Source organism: Haematobia irritans, chromosome 1 (genome assembly GCF_050003625.1).
Source record: "Haematobia irritans isolate KBUSLIRL chromosome 1, ASM5000362v1, whole genome shotgun sequence".
Classification (NCBI taxonomy): domain Eukaryota; kingdom Metazoa; phylum Arthropoda; class Insecta; order Diptera; family Muscidae; genus Haematobia; species Haematobia irritans.
In genome coordinates this window covers 258,851,951-258,870,483 of record NC_134397.1, presented here as the reverse complement: position 1 = coordinate 258,870,483, position 18,533 = coordinate 258,851,951, and the positions used below count along the sequence as shown (strand labels likewise).

The 18,533-nt window shown below is 24.2% G+C and overlaps 1 protein-coding gene across 7 annotated transcripts in view; it reads left to right on the top strand.

The window, feature by feature from the left end:
• LOC142221004 (ubiquitin carboxyl-terminal hydrolase 12/46 homolog) overlaps nucleotides 1-18,533 on the top strand; it is a 345,234-nt gene that overhangs the window by 236,243 nt on the left and 90,458 nt on the right. For 2 of the 7 annotated variants that reach the window (XM_075290500.1, XM_075290487.1), the window contains exon 1: nucleotides 12,520-13,220. The exons of 3 other annotated variants lie outside the window; for them this stretch is intronic. The gene's annotated coding sequence lies outside the window, so the exon portion shown is untranslated. Of the gene's footprint in view, nucleotides 1-12,499; nucleotides 13,221-18,533 lie in introns of those variants that run through there. 2 more of the 7 variants (XM_075290508.1, XM_075290493.1) reach the window with 2 other exon arrangements.

Sequence of the window (18,533 nt, the reverse complement as noted above, 5' to 3'; positions counted from 1 at the left end):
TAGAAATAAAATTTTGCAAAAATTTTCTATAGAAAAAATTTTTGCAAAAATTTGCTATAGATATAAAATTTTGACAAAATTTTCTATAGAAATACAATTTTGACAAAATTTTCTACAGAAATAAAATTAAAATAAAATTTTGACAAAATTTTCTAAAAAAATAAAATTTAGACAAAATTTTCCATAGAAATAAAATTTAGACAAAATTTTCCATAGAAATAAAATTTTGACAAAATTTTCTACAATTGTGACAAAATTTTCTATAGAAATAAAATTGTCTATAGAAATAAAATTTTGAGAAAAATTTTTTAACGAAATAAAATTTTGAGAAAATTTTCTATAGAAATAAAATTTTGAGCAAAATTTTTCTACAGAAATAAATTTTGAGAAAATTTTCTATAGAAATAAAATTTTTAGAAAATTTTCTATAGAAATAAAATTTTTAGAAAATTTTCTATAGAATAAAATTTTTAGAAAATTTTCTATAGAAATAAAATTTTGAAAAAATGTTCTATAGACATAAAATGTTGACAAATTTTTTACAGAAATATTTGCAAAATTTTGACAAAATTTTCTATAGAAATAAAATTTTGACAAAATTTTCTAAAAAAATTATATTTTGACAGAATTTTCTACAGAAATAAAATTTTGACAAAAATTTTTACAGAAATCAAATATTGTGAAAATTTTCTACAGAAATAAAATTTTGACAAAATTTTTTTAAAAAAATAAAATTTTGACAAAATTTTCCATAGAAATAAAATTTTGCAAACATTTTCTATAGAAACAAAATTTTGAAAAAATTTGCTATAGATATAAAATTTTGCAAATTTTTTTATCAAAATAAAACTTTTTTGAAAATTTTCTATAGAAATAAAATTTAAAAAAAAATTTTCTATAGAAACGAAATTTTGACAAAATTTTCTATATAAATAAATTTTTGATAATATTTTCTATAGAAATAAAATGTTAACAATATTTTCTTTAGAAATAAAATTTTGAACAACATTTTTATAGAAATAAAATTTTGCAAAAATTTTGTATAGAAATTAAATTTTGCAAAAATTTTCTATAGAAATTAAATTTTGATTGATTTTCGTTGACCTTTTTATTTTATTTTTAAGCAATATTTACCATAGTTTCGGCTATAGATCGATTAAAAAACATAGGATTGATGTTTTTATTTAAGTTTTATTTCCAATATTTCGGTTGACTTCGTCAAAACCGTTTTCACGGCTCAAGTGTAGCAAAAAAACAGAAATGTTCAAATTTAATTACAAAAATCACGAACAAACAGAACCAAACAATAAATTTTTTAACTACTATTACTATTTACATTTATTCTGGTGTGCACAGCTTCACACTCTGTTTTACACTGAATCTAAATTTCTCTTATGTTTTTGTATTGTATGTCTATATGTTCGAGCACAGTTCTCAATGTCTGACATTGAGCACTGTGCTCGTATATATATAGACATACAATACAAAAACATAAGAGAAATTTAGATTCAGTGTAAAACAGAAATTTTCTATAGAAATTAAATTTTGAAAAAAAAAATTCTATATACATAAAATTTTGACAAAATTTTTTACAGAAATAAAATTTTGTAAAAATTTAAATGCAATATTTGTAAAAATTTTAATACAGTGAAAATCCGTTGTAAGTTCTCCTATATAGAAATAAAATTTTGACAAAACTTTCTATAGAAATAATATTCTGTAAAAGTATTCTATAGAAATAAAAATTTGCAAAAATTTTCTATAGAAATAAAATTTTGCCAAAATTTTGTATATAATTTTATAATTAAAAAAAAAATAATAATTAGGCAACGTGAATTTGTTTGTATCCCAAAAGTAGGCAATAAACTTATGATACAAGTGTCTTTAAATTATTGTCTATGTTTGGTCATTTATATTTATTGTATTACTTATATTTTAATAGCATAATTTTCAAGTTTTTTTATGTCAATGTGTACTCACAGTTAGGAAATGCAATTTGGTAGCATACAATTTACAGTTTCATATATTGAGTGAGTTAAAAAAAAAAAAAACATTTTCCTTTCATAAGCTTTTCCAAGTAAAAAAAAATACACATTAACCCATTCTAACTTTATCCGCACCAGCAACTACATTATCTTCAAAGAGAAAAAAAATGCCTTTTTTATTTTATCAATTTATTCATATTGGAACAAAACAGAAAATCGATAAATAAATGCATTGTTTGGCTATATGCCCATTTACGTTAGTCACTATTACTTCTAAACTCCATAACATTTTTATTTAGAAAAACATATAAAACTAATAGTTTGGATTCCAATGCCTTTTTTCCTGGCGACAGTAAATGTGAAATTTAAATGCATAACAGCTTGGATAAGTAACCAAAAGGGAAGTTATTTTTTATAGACCAAAGGGGAAAATAAAAATATTTGCATATCTAACATAGAGGAAAAAATGTAGAAAAGCAAAGCATACCATCAGGAGCATAAAAATAGTGTGAAGTTACAATTTTTATATGGGAATATATTTGAAAGTATAATATTATTGAATGGATATTAAGCAGAATCCAATGATGTGAAGAATGAAAATGCAGATGTGCCAGAAAAGGGCAATGATTTTTTTTTGATTATTCTATTATCCTGTGTTTGGATTTAGTAACATTTGTTGTAGTCTTATAAAAACCATAGTGAAAGTTTATTTTTAATATATTTCCTTGTTTTTTTCTTATAATTTTTGGTTTAGTCTGTATACAAATCTCTCACCTATGCTTTGATCACTTTTTAGCCAAATAATTATTTTCACTATGCATACTTTTGGGCGTTTTCATAATAATTACAAAGTTCTATTTGTTTATGATAACTATTTAATACTTCATATTTTTACATAAACGTTATAAACTAATTTCAACAGCGGCTTTATTTTTGTTTTATGCTTTTTAACCCAAACATCCGATTCAATATGTAATTATATCCCCGTGGAAAAGGAATGGCTATTTTTGGCCATCCAGATAAGACCTTTTGTTGTACTAAATTTCGTTTACGGCCAGTTAAAAAATGAAATTGTACCCTTAACTGAATGTCAACATCACTTAAAACATAAAATCTCTGCCTCCATATATGAAGCATACTGTTAGGCAATGTTAAAATTATATAGCATAGACTTAGGCTAACTCTTTCTATTTAATACTAAGGATATATAAAAATGAACAATATATAAAATATTAATTAATTTTTTCTCTTCTCTCTTTTTTTTAGGTAAGTCCATGCAATTATAAACTGTCATAAATCTTGTGCTTGAAAATTTCTTGTATACTATGTAAGTCACAAAATTTCATAACTTTCTTAATGACTCAAAAGCCAGTTGGGGAACTTAAAAAAGAAAATCTAAAAGTTTTCCCCAATAGCATGAGTCATCCTCCAACGATATCCATATCCTAACAATAAAGTGAAAGTGCAATATGACACTTGCTGTTATACGCGTTTATTCACGAGCAGTTATGGTTTATTAAAACGGGCTCTTTTACAATCAGCACCACAACAACACCCTATTTCCACCACCCAATCACACTACGATGTTTTTGTAACTTTAAAACTATTAGTCATCAGTTGTGCTAAATGTAATATAGTAAAAGTGAATCGTGCGATAGAATGACGTTTTGGTGTTCCAAAAACAAATTTCGTATCAATTTTATGTGTTCTAGAAAAATTTCATAAATTCAAAATTATGTACGTCGAAAATTTAGTAAAACTGTTTACTAAACAAAACATGCTAAAAAGCAAAGCATACCTTAAGGAGGGTAAAAATAGTACAAAGTTAAATTTTTTCCTACATTTTATTTCTATTTTGTAAAAATGTTCTGTCCATAAAAAATTTTGTCAACATTTTATTCCTATAAAAAATTTTGTCAAAATTTTATTTCTATAGACAATATATTCAAAATTTTATTTCTTTAGAAAATTTTTGAAAAATTTTATTTCTATAGAAAATATTTCCAAAACTTTATTTCTATAGAAAATATTTGCAAAATTTTATTTCTATAGAAAAATTTTCCAAAATTTTATTTCTATAGAAAATATTTGCAAAATTTTATTTCTATAGAAAATATTTGCAAAATTTTATTTCTATAGAAATTTTTTGCAAAATTTTCTCAAAAATTTATTTCTATAGACAGTTTTCTAAAAATTTTATTTCTGTAGACAATTTTTAAAAATTTTTGTTCTATAGAAAATTTTGTCAAAATTTTATTTCCATAGAAAATTTTGTCAACATTTTATTTCGGTAGGAAATTTTATCAACATTTTATTTCTATAGAACATTTTCTCAAAATTTTATTTCTATAACAAATTTTGTCAACATTTTATTTTAATAGAAAATTTTATTTCTATAGAAAATTTTGTCAAAATTTTATTTCTATAGAAAAAATTGCCAATTTTTTTTTCAATACAAAATTTTGTCAAAATTTTATTTCTATAGAAAAAATTGACAATTTGTTTTTTCAATACAAAATTTTGTCAAAATTTTATTTCTATAGAAAATTTTGTGAAAATTTCCAAAATTTTATTTCTATAAAAATTTTTGTTAAAATTCTATAGATTTTTATTTTATTTCTATAGAAATAATTTTCAACATTTTAAAGAAAAAGTTTATTTCTATAGAAAGTTTTGTCAAAATTTTGGCAAAATTGTATTTCTATAGAAAATATTGCTAAGATTTTATTTCTATAGACAATTTTGCTAAAATTTTGTTGCTATAAAACATTTTTGCAAAATGTTATTTCTATAGAAAATATTTGCAAAATTTTATTTCTATAGAAAATTTTTTAAAAATTTATTTCTATAGAAAATGTTTGCAAAATTTTATATTTTTTGAAAATTTTTGAAAATTTTCTATAAAAATATTTTGGAAAATTTTGTTGCTATAGAAAATTGTTGCAATATTTTATTTCTATAGAAAATTTTGTCAAAATTCTATTTCGGCAGAAAATTGTGTCTAAATGTTTTTCCTATAGAAAATTTTGCTAAAATTTTATTTCTATAGAAAATTTTGCCCAAATTTTATTTCTATAACAAATTTTGTCAACATTTTATTTCTATAGAAAATATTTCCAAAATTTTATTTCTATAGAAAATAATTCCAAAATTTTATTTCTATAGAAAATATTTCCAAAATTTTATATCTGTAGACAAATTTTCCAAAATTTTATTTCTATTGCAAATATTTGCAAAATTTTATTTCTATAGAAAAATTTTCCAAAATTTTATTTCTATAGAAAATATTTGCAAAATTTTATTTCTATAGAAAATATTTGCAAAATTTTATTTCTATAGAAATTTTTTGCAAAATTTTCTCAAAAATTTATTTCTATAGACAGTTTTCTAAAAATTTTATTTCTGTAGACAATTTTGTAAAAATTTTTGTTCTATAGAAAATTTTGTAAAATTTTTTTGTTTTATAGAAGATTTTGTCAAAATTTTATTTCTATAGAAAATTTTGTCAAAATTTTATTTCCATAGAAAATTTTGTCAACATTTTATTTCGGTAGGAAATTTTATCAACATTTTATTTCTATAGAAAATATTTCCAAAATTTTATTTCTGTAGAAAAATTTTCCAAAATTTTATTTCTATTGAAAATATTTGCAAAATTTTATTTCTATAGAAAAATTTTCCAAAACTTTATTTCTATAGAAAATATTTGCAAAATTTTATTTCTATAGAAAATATTTGCAAAATTTTATTTCTATAGAAATTTTTTGCAAAATTTTCTCAAAAATTTATTTCTATAGACAGTTTTCTAAATATTTTATTTCTGTAGACAATTTTGTAAAAATTTTTGTTCTATAGAAAATTTTGTAAAATTTTTTTGTTTTATAGAAGATTTTGTCAAAATTTTATTTCTATAGAAAATTTTGTCAAAATTTTATTTCCATAGAAAATTTTGTCAACACTTTATTTCGGTAGGAAATTTTATCAACATTTTATTTCTATAGAACATTTTCTCAAAATTTTATTTCTATAGAAAAAATTGCCAATTTTTTTTTTTCAATACAAAATTTTGTCAAAATTTTATTTCTATAGAAAATTTTGTGAAAATTTCCAAAATTTTATTTCTATAAAAATTTTTGTTAAAATTCTATAGAATTTTTTTTATTTCTATAGAAATAATTTTATAGAAAAAGTTTATTTCTATAGAAAGTTTTATCAAAATTTTGGCAAAATTGTATTCTATCGAAAATTTTGGCAAAATTGTATTTCTATAGAAAATATTGCAAAGATTTTATTTCTATAGACAATTTTGCTAAAATTTTATTTCTATAGAAAATTTTTGCAAAATGTTATTTCTATAGAAAATATTTGCAAAATTTTATTTCTATAGAAAATGTTTTAAAAATTTATTTCTATAGAAAATGTTTGCAAAATTTTATATTTTTTGAAAATTTTTGAAAATTTTCTATAAAAATATTTTGGAAAATTTTCTTGCTATAGAAAATTTTTGCAAAATTTTATTTCTATAGAAAATTTTGTCAAAATTTTATTTCGTCAGAAAATTGTGTCTAAATTTTTTTCCTATAGAAAATGTTGTCAAAATTTTATTTCTATTGAAAATTTTGCCCAAATTTTATTTCTATAACAAATTTTGTCAAAATTTTATTTTAATAGAAAATTTTATTTCTATAGAAATTTTTTTCAAAATTTTATTTCTATAGAAAAAATTGTACATTTTTTTTCAATACAAAATTTGGTCAAAATTTTATTTCTATAGAACAATTTATCAATTTTTTTTCAATACAAAATTTTGTCTAAATTTTATTTTTATAGAAAATTTTGTGAAAATTTCCAAAACTTTATTTCTATAAAAAATTGTTTTAAATTCCTATAGAATTTTTTTATTTCTATAGAAAAATTTCTCAACATTTTATAGAAAATTTTCTCAAAAGTTTATTTCTATCGAAAATTTTGGCAAAATTGTATTTCTATAGAAAATATTGCTAAGATTTTATTTCTATAGACAATTTTGCTAAAATTTTATTTCTATAGAAAATTTTTTCAAAATGTTATTTCTATAGAAAATATTTGCAAAATTTTTTTTCTATAGAACATTTTTTTAAAAATTTATTTCTGTAGAAAATGTTTGCAAAATTTTATATTTGTTGAAAGTTTTTGAAAATTTTTGAAAATTTTCTATAAAAATATTTTGGAAAATTTTGTTGCTATAGAAAATTTTTGCAAAATTTTATTTCTATAGAAAATAGAATTTTTTTTATTTCTATAGAAAAATTTCTCAACATTTTATAGAAAATTTCCTCAAAAGTTTATTTCTATAGAAAATTTTGGCAAAATTGTATTTCTATAGAAAATATTGCTAAGATTTTATTTCTATAGACAATTTTGCTAAAATTTTATTTCTATAGAAAATTTTTGCAAAATGTTATTTCTATAGAAAATATTTGCAAAATTTTTTTTCTATAGAACATTTTTTTAAAAATTTATTTCTATAGAAAATTTTTGAAAATTTTCTATAAAAATATTTTGGAAAATTTTGTTGCTATAGAAAATTTTTGCAAAATTTTATTTCTATAGAAAATTTTGTCAAAATTTTATTTCGGCAGAAAATTGTGTCTAAATTTTTTTCCTATAAAAAATTTTGTCAAAATTTTATTTTTATAGAAAATTTTGTGAAAATTTCCAAAATTTTATTTCTATACAAAATTTTGTTAAAATTCTATAGATTTTTTTATTTCTATAGAAAAATTTCTCAACATTTTATAGAAAATTTTCTCAAAACTTTATTTCCACACTTGAACTTTCCGAAAAAAGGTTTAAACGATAGCCGGCTTATGCCGAAATAAATTCGTACAAACATTTTCTTTTTTCGGGAGGTTCAAGTGTGGCTCACGTTTGGGTGTAGTGAACTGCCACAATTTATTCTGATAATTGGTAGATAGTTTTGCTGCAAGTAGAGAATGCTGATGAGGAATGTGGTAATTCCGAAACGTGCGTCCATCCAACCATCTTGCAATCTATAGGTCTTTGCCCAAATAAATTTTACAAAGATTCTTTTCCGCTGTTGATTAAGCTATTCTTGTAGTTTAGTCAACGCAATGGTTTTAAGCTGAGATCAAAACAACACAATTTCACAATTTTATTTCTTATTTCTATAGAAAATTTTTGCAAAATTGTATTTGTATCACAATTTTATTTCTTTAGAAAATTTTCTAAAAAAATTTCTATAGACAATTTTCTCAAAATTTTATTTCTATAGACAATTTTGGAAAAAAAATGTTGGCAAAATTTTATTTCTATAGAAAATTTTGTTAAAGTTTTATTTCGGTAAAAAATTATGTCAAAATTTTATTTCTATAGAAAATTTTCTCAAAATTTTATTTCTATAGACAATTTTCTCAAAATTGTATTTCTATAGAAAATTTTGTCAAAATTTTATTTCTATAGAAAATTTTGTAAAAATTTTATTTCTATAGAAAATTTTGTAAAAATTTTATTTCTATAGAAAATGTTTGAAATTAATATATTCTAATTTATGTATTCTAATTTACGTTAATGCTCACCTAAATTAGAATAAATTCACATTTCCAAGTTTCTTATTTAGTTAGTTGTTTCTAGTATTCTTCTTTTCAATTCGCATATTCGTTTGTTCACTCTCCCTTAATAGTTTGCTCTCTTTGCTTCATCCTCCTTTCTCATTCATTTCACATTAGCACATATAGTTTTGATAAGCGATTCAACCACCCACCCCCTATTACTAATGGACATTTTATACGAATAAATCATATGTCTCGCCATTCACCTGATTAAAAAAGAAAAATGAAAACAAATATTTATTTATTTTGATATCACCTCAGCAATACCACCAGATAGATATAAAAACATAAACAGCTATTAACCTTGTTTAATGTTTTTTGTTTTTGTTCTCAAAAATGTTTTTATATTTAATCATATTGTTATCACATGCGTTTGCTGATTTTATTTGAAAATGGAGGAAAATACAAAGTGGCAATTACTCTCGCATTCTCACTCACACAAATACATACTTAATCCCTGAGAGTAATGAATTGCCAATGCAAGTCTACACTGTGAGTTAACAGTAAACTGTTAATTATAATATTTGTAACATAATTACATATAACAGATAGATTTCATGCTGATGGGAGATAATCTGTTAAAGTATCTTGGGGTGTTTGTTGGTTAGACTCGTCGCTCATTTTCATGTATTTTGGGTTTTGCTCTTTAGTCTTATAGCGTTGATTAAACGATTTTTCTAATGTTGTATAGAACATTATCTTAGTTTAAACATAATGTATCATGACATAAAACGATATATTCAGTTTTTTGTTTTGTCTTCTAATTAAGGCTTGCCCTTTATTATAAAATAACGAGTCTGATACTCTTCAATAAAGTTATTGTTTCCCTTGTTTTAATTAAAGCCACATGCTATATGAATCTATGTATTTGGCTTTTTGAATCCATGTATGTTTGAGTGAGCATCCAAATGCATTCTTTTAGGGTAATTCCTATCTCTCTCGCTCTTTGTACATATGTACATCAATCAAAATTTAAATAAGATTAATTTCATTTAAGAAAGTGTAATCTTTGGAATATAGCAAATTTTTGAAAGGTTAATTAAGATATCCCAGAAAAAAGTAATTGCTTTTAATATACAAAATTCGTACAAATAATCATGATTCTTCCACACTCCACAGGAAACGTAGACATTAAAAAAAAAACTAAAATTAGGTGATAGCTAGAGAATAATTCATTGGAAGGAATATTCTGTTCCAAAATATTATACCAAAATTGATAATGATTTACTTAGAATGTGCAAAAGAAGCTTTTACTAATTATGATAAAATTCTAGTACAGTATAAAAAATAACCACATATAGACATATCTATCGGAAATACTATAAAAAATCACCTGTTTTTGAAAACATGGGAATTTTTCTTGAGTTTCAAAATATTTGATTTTTTAATAAAAATGTTACTCAATTAATAACAATATTTTAGAAAAATAGATTTTTTATACAAAAATTACGAAATATTTTTGTTTAACTAGAAAATGATTTTGATGTTAATGTTATTTGCTACAAAACTGATTTCTTTGTATTTTATTTTATTGAAATGCATAGTTGTTTATATTAATTTTCTGTTTTGTATGTGAAATAAATAATTTTGTTTTGTATTTACCCCAAAAATATGTTTAATTTTAATATCATTTATATTGCCGATTATGACGATTTTTTATCGAAAAAAGTGAAGATTTTTCTTGAAATTTTATTCACAGCCCTGCCACTATGCGTTTTGTGACTTGTTACCTGTTACTCTTACTTATATTTTTCTGCTGTACCACAGTTCCACGATATGTGATAATATACAAACTACCGGCACTGTTAAAACACCCCACTAACAAATAAAATCCATCCATTCATCCCCTTTGATAAGAACTACTCTTCTGTTAGTTCTTTCAAAAAAGAGAGCGAAATAATAAAGAAAACAACACAAACTATAATTGGAGGGAATACTATCCTACATACCCCCTTCCGCACCACACACGGCAACAAACAATGCAATTGGTCGTTCATTGTTTTGTATATTTGCTCCAAGTTCCCGCTTCATAATGAAGGGAGCATTTTTTGTGAGAGCCTACATATTTGGAGTCCAATGGTGGGGATTATATGCATTTCTTAATTTTTATTCCCTCTCAATTTCACTCTCTTTAATCATAAACATTTTCCATCTATCTGTAAGGTGCACTACAATGCATTGCTATAGGCAGTTTGCTCTCCGTTGAACATGTTTGTGGAATAGTGTGTACAGTGTAGAGTTTACACTGTTACACTCCAGACTGTAATTGTTTCTTACATGTTGAGTGTCAGCCTGTTGGTTAATGCTACCTACTCTCACCACTGTTTTTGCTGTTTAGGATTTCCATTTGATATTTATGAGACCTGCATTCACATACCCCCTTAGATTGTATAACAGTTAGTATGTGTAAATACGAAAGCGAGAGAGAGAGTGAGAGAGAGACATGGCAAGTGAATTTTCCTATTTGCTTTAATGTTCTGTTAAAATTTCTCACATTCATATACGAGACCAGTCTCCTTGAATATGTCTGCCAGTGAAAATGTGTTTTTGTAGACATACGGTGTCCATTGTCGCAGTCGCGTGTTTCGTTTCTTCATCGTGATTTTATTATTTTCACTTTTGGTTTTTTTCCGTTTTATAGTTTTTCGGTTAATCGTGACATATTCGATTTGGGATCTCATAGTTTGTTAAACACAAAAAAAAAAGATTTTCAAAAGAAAATTTTCCCATAATTCTTACAAAATAAAAGAAAAAAAAAAAAAAAAAAAAAACAAAGAACAAAACCAAAAACGGATAAAACCTTAAACTCTTCGTTTCTAATCGTTAGTCTTCAACATTGTGTTGTTTTCCTGTTTTGTGAATGAGAATTTTGGAATAACCAAAAATTTAAAAAAAAAGTAGATTAACAATCATCTATGAGAAATTTTATAAAAAAAGAGTGTGACGGAAAAATCATAAAAAAACCCATAAACCATTTATATATGTGAATGAAATGACGCAGTTTTCATTTTGCAAGAAATAAAGTAAGGCATTATTTAATAAATGAAAAGATATGAATTGAAACTTTAAGGAATTTTGTTATACAATAAAATAATAAAAACTTAAAGTGAAGTTTATGGTATTTTAATAATAATATAATTGATTAAAACGGAAATGTTTGACAATGTTCTCAGTGTAAACTTTATGTCTGACAGTGTTTATTAACGAATGATTATGACACCCCCTTAATAGCACGCCGAACAAAGAGCGATACGAAAGATAAGAGAAATGTCAGCTATTTAAACAGATGTCAAAGTAATTATAATTAAAAAAATATATAATAATAAAAAGTGTATAAAAAAACAAATGAATGAAATATATGAAAAAGTAAATAAAAAAAAAAACAGAAGTTATTAAATAAAAAATGAAAAATTATATTAATAGAGCAGTAAATTGAATAAAATATTTCCTACTGTGAGAATTAAAATAAAAACATTAATATTGCAAAATGTTTAAATAATGGATAATAATGTTATAATTGCATATATAAAAAAATTGCATATATAAAAAAATAAAATATATTTCTTTGCTTTTAAATGCTGTGACTTATTACCAAGAAAATCTCCAAATCTAAAAAAGTAAAATATAAATTAAAAAAAAAACTACGGAAAAAATTACAAAATTTGAAAATAATTTATATAATACATTTATGCTTTACATAAACAGTGAAAATATATTTATTTATAAATAATAAAAAAAACACTACGAGAAAAAAGTGAAATATATTTTTGCAAATAATCAAGTGTTATTATATTCATATAAATTTATAAAAAAAAAAAAAATAAAAACCATATAAAAGCCTAAATAATTCAAAAGATGTTTAGAAAATTCGAGACAAATTTGTAAAACTGAGAAATATTTCAATAGAACGAAATTAAAAAAAAACATCTTAATAAAGTAATAGTTAAAAGGAAAAAACTAAGCAAAATAAAAAATTTAATTGCAAAAAAATAAAAAATTAAATTATATAATATAAAACAAGAACAAGTATCTAAAAATTATTAATTAAAAAAAAATAAGTAAAAAAAATATAAAAAATAACATTATTTTGAAGACGGATTATATTGAAAAATTCAAAAATACAATAGAAATTAGACATTAGACATATATAAATTCACATGAAACATCAAAAAATCGAAAAAGTGTCCAATGGCTTTACAATAGTGTATAGTGAACACAAAAAAAAACCCCCCTTTAAATATGTAAACCTTAAAAGCAAACACAAAAATGTAGTTAAATAATTTCACAAACTTTCAATATTATTTTACTCTATCATCTTCGCACAATTTTCAACTGGATCGTTTTGTATAAAAGAAATATATTCTTGTCTTCATCTACGAACTTTAATTTCTTCTTCGTCTGAAAAAAAAAATATTCAAATATCTTCCAAAATTCGAGTGTGTACAATTTTTTAAAATTTATCTTGGTCTTCCACATAAAAAATTCCAAATTTTAAAAATATTTTGCAAAAAAAAAAAACAAAACGAAAAAGAAAACCAATACAAGTGAACAAAATCTATATTCCCACACAATTATTTTTCTTATATTAAAAAAAGAAAAAATAATAATAACAGAAAATATACTGGTAATTTTTTTTTTTATTTATTTATATTAATTATAATAGAAATATTAATTATAATAAACATATTAATTATAATAGAAATATTAATTATAATGAACATATTTATTATAATAGAAATATTAATAATAATAAAAATATTAATTATACTAAAATTATTGTATATATATACAAAATTGTATTTACTAATTTATGAATTTCCCAGCAAAAAAAAAGTGTCGCCAAAAAAGTAATGAAAATGTTCTTATTGGATCCGGAAGTGGTGCAAAATTGGCGCAGAAGCGATGAATTTTACATGGGCTTGTCATAGGACGCAGGTCCATCATTTCAACAGCCGTTGCACTGAATTTGAAACACTTTAGGGTGTGATCTGAATTCAGTATTTTGGATGTGAAGTGAAAAATTTTGTGATATTCTGAAAAATTTCATATTTTCATAATTTTAAATGTAATCTAACGCTAGTCTGAAACCCTTGACCTCAAATATTTTCAAAATTTCGCAATTTTTCTCGAATGAATTTAGAAATATTTTCGACAAAATTTAAATAATTAGAACCATTTTTATTAAGCCTACCCTGTTTTTAACATATTTGAAACAAAAAAAGTTCAAATTGCCCTTTAAATGTATGAAAAAAGCGAGTTATAAAAAATTGAATTAAAAGAACTTCCTGAGTAGTTAAAATAAAGAACATCTTTGAAAGGACATTTTTGGAAGTGCTTTTAAAGTTGTGACTTTTTTGCTGGGAACCCAGCAAAAAAATTTTGGAAGTTCTTTCAAAGGCACATCTTTAAAAACACTTCCAGAAGATGCACTCCCAATGATGTTCATTATTTTAACTTCCCAGGAAGTTCTTTTAATTCAATTTTTAACATGTTTTTTTCATACTTTTAATGGGTAATTTTAACTTTGTTTGTTTCAAATAGTTTAAAAACAGAGTAAGAATTCATAAAATATTACAAATCATTTAAATTTTCTCAAAAAAAAATGCTAAATCCAATCTGAAAAAATTGTGAATTGTTGAAAATATTTGAGGTCAAACGTTTCCGAAAAGCGTTAGAATCCATTAAAAATTATAAAAAAAAAAATTATAAAAATTATTTATTTGACAAAATATTACAGAATTTTTTAATTTACATCCAAAACATTGAATTCGGCTCACACCTAAAGAAGTGATGCAAATTCAGTGCAACGGCTGTTGAAATGAAGGACTTCCGTCCTATGACAAGCCCATGTTAAATTCATCGCTTCTGCGTCAATTTTGCACCACTTCCGGATCAAAAAAAAAAAAAAAATATTACTTTTTTGGCACCGCTTTTTTTGCTGGGTTATTAAATATGGTGCTTCGATAGATTAATGATTTGAAGAACTATTTTCTATAATAATAACATATGTAACGAATAGATTAACTTCTTCTATTAAAAATATTAAAATAAAATTGCCTAATATGTAGAATATGAAAATGGGAATCATATCGTTTAATATATTAAATATTTTATGTTTGTGTGTATAGTTAATATTTCATATATATATCATGAATATTACCAATTATTATAATAGGTATATACATATAAATTATTTTCCAATAAGAGCTGTTCCAAAATTATGTCCAAAACTGTCATAATAAAGAGGAAATTATGATACGTATATGAAAAGTAATATTAGCCAAACAGCCAATTACGAAGATCAACATTTTTGGATCTAAATAAACTTTTCTTTTTGAGTTTAATATCAATCACGAAATTAATTGATCCATTTAATTTTTAATTTAAATTTCTTCAATCGCAGAAATTATTGAATGATCACAGTATCAATCACCAAAGTCAATTAAAAAATTAATTGTTCTAATTAAAAAATTAATTGATACAATTAATAGGATGGGGGGTATATTAACTTTGTCATTCCGTTTGAAACACATCGATATATTGCTCTAATACCCCATAAATTATATATATTCTGGGTGGTGGTAAAATTCTGAGTCGATCTAAACATGTCCGTCCGTTCGTCCGTCCGTCTGTCTGTTGAAATCACGCTAACTTCCGAACGAAACAAGCTATCGGCTTGAAACTTTGCACAAGTAGTTGTTATTGATGTAGGTCGGATGGTATTGTAAATGGGCCATATCGGTCCACTTTTACGTATAGCCCCCATATAAAGGGACCGTCAGATTTGGCTTGTGGAGCCTCTAACAGAAGCATATTTCATCCGATCCGGCTGAAATTTGGTACATGGTGTTGGTATATGGTCTCTAACAACCATGCAAAAATTATCCCACATCGGTCCATAATTATATATAGCCCCCAAATAAACCGATCCCCGGATTTGGCTTGCGGAGCCTCAAAGAGAAGCAAATTTCATCCGATCCGGGTGAAATTTGATACATGATGTTGGTACATGGTATCTAATAACCATGCAAAAATTGGTCCACATCGGTCCATAATTATATATAGTCCCCGTATAAACCGATTTGGCTTGCGGATCCTCAAAGAGAAGCAAATTTCATCCGATCTTGCTTAAATTTGGTACATGGTGTTGTTATATAGTCTCTAACAACCATGCAAAAATTGGTCCACATCGGTCAATAATTATATATAGCCCCCATATAAACCGATCCCCCGATTTGGCTTTCGGAGCCTCAAAAAGAAGCAAATTTCATCCGATCCGGCTGAAATTTGGTACATGGTGTTGGTATATGGTATCTAACAACCATGCAAAAATTGGTCCACAACGGTCCATAATTATATAACATATACCCCCCATATAAACCGATCCCCAGATTTGGCTTGTGGAGCCTCAAAGAGAAGCAAATTTCATCCGATCCGACTGAAATTTGGTACATGGTGTTGGTGTATGGTCTCTAACAACCATGCAAAAATTGGTCCACATCGGTCCATAATTATATATAGCCCCCATATAAACCGTTCTCCAGATTTGACCTCCTGTGCCTCTTGGAATTTATCTAATCCGGTTTAAATTTGGAACGTGGTGTTAGTATATGACCGCTAACAACCATACCAAAATTGGTCCATATCGGTCTATAGTTATATATAGCCGATCTCCAATCACACAAAAAGTGGTCCATATCGGTTCATAATCATAGTTGCCACTCGAGCCAAAAATAATCTACCAAAATTGTATTTCTAAAGAAAATTTTGTCAAAATTTAATTTCTATAAAAAATTTTTTGAAAACTTTATTTCTATAGAAAATTTTGTTAAAATTTTATTTCTATAGAAAATGTTGTCGAAATTTTATGTCTATAGAAAATTTTGTCAAACTGAATTATATACGTATTTGATCGATCTTTTTTGATTTAATATATACCACGTACGGACTTACATATAATTTAGAAGACGGTGTTAGGAGGTTTTAAGATACCTTGCCATCGGCAAGCGTTACCGCAACTTAATTAATTTGATAGTTAATGGCAGTGTTTAGAAGAAGTTTCTACGCAATCCATGGTGGAGGGTACATAAGCTTCGGCCTGGCCGAACTTACGGCCGTATATACTTATTGTTATTGATTTTAGTTTCAATTAAATTTTGTTTAAACCAATTAAACTTTTAATTGAATAGTTTTTAAAATTCATTTAAAATTTTAATTGGAAAAATGGTAGTGATATGTTTTCTGTAAACACGTCAAAATTTGTAGTTCAAATAACGAGCTTGAAAATAAAAAAAAACTGCTTAACCCTCTAATGCCCAGGCCCGCCTTTAGGCGGGCTTCATTTAATAGGAAAGCTTTTGGTAAAACATACCTTAAGACAACAAAAATGGGCAAAATAAAAACAAAACTTATTTGAAACTATTCAGGAGGCTTTGCAGCATATGCTGAATTTTACGGTATACATTTTTCTTGCTTAGTTCTCTTGCTTCTGTGTCGTTAACATTGAAAATGTAATGAGCTGGCAAAAAAATTGGGGCATTAGAGGGTTAATTTCTTTAAAAAAAATCTTAAGTAAAAACCTCAAGTAAATTTATTAGTAAACTTTTGTATAGTATTTAACGGATATAAGTACATCTCATATAAGAAAAAATCGCATATAGAAATTAATAATTTTTCTTTGTTGTTTTTTTTTTCAAAAAAAAAAAGAAAAAAATATTAATTCTTCTTTATTCTTTCCAAATTTATAAAGAAAATATATATTCTTATAAGATAGAATTTCCTTATACCCATATGTATGCTTAAAAGAAACTTTTTCTTATTAACAATAATTCTCTATAAGAAAAAACGATAAGAAAAAGTTTTGTGGGTTTTTCTGACTTTCTTATATCCATTATCTACTGTATTTGATATATCTTAACCTTATCACACCAAATGTAGTGAAACATGTTGTATTTTTTACTTCAAAAAACTAGAGCAAAAATATACATTTCAAATAATTTTCCAAAATTCTTATGGCATATCACTCATCACTTTAGTCAATGTCTATATAATACCTATATGTATATACCTATGATATTTCATAATATTTTATTTTGTACTTAGTATGCATATATGTATTTTTTGGCTTTGTTTCAAATACAAATTTTCTTGGGTCATTAATTTTAATACTCAAATGGTTGTGGGATCTTGAGTAGATTTGAGAATATAGATCTGGATATTTATGGTATTTAAAAAAAAAAAAAAACTTCAATACAATTTTATAATAATAATAAACCAAATCATAAAACATATGTTTTAAATAACACAACAATTAAAACTATATTTACATAAAATTTTATTATATACTAAATTGTAGACGTTTTTTTTTCAGTCCGTGTAATCTATATTATAGATTACAGATAATGTTTTCTTCAGTCTAGATTGATGAACCATTTTACTTTTTACATGATTTTTTTAATATATTTTTTTTTTGTTTTAAAGCGAAATACACCCAAAGAAAACATACTTTACCTCGTAACGAAATTTTAGATAAGCGAAATTCCCCTTTCTTATAAAATGTTTTCTTTTAGGCCCAACAAACCCAAATTTATGTTATGCGATTCAACAATAGTCTCTAATTCTTTTTATTTACCTTTAAGAAAATTCTTTGGAGTCAAATGAAAACTGTGCTTGTCTAAAAGTTTGCGCCTCAGAAAAGAAAACTCTTCCTTTAGTGTACCTATCGATATACTTCTTTGACAAATCACCTTTTGAAATGTAACTAAAATCACCAAAAATCATATATGACCCAATATTTTAACCACTGATATCCATGACACACTAACTAACTTAATAGAGGTCATATGTTATCATGTATAAACTGATAATTTCTGAATATTTCTAATAATTTAATTTTTACCCTTAACATAAAGAATGAAACTCACACGAATTTTGATAA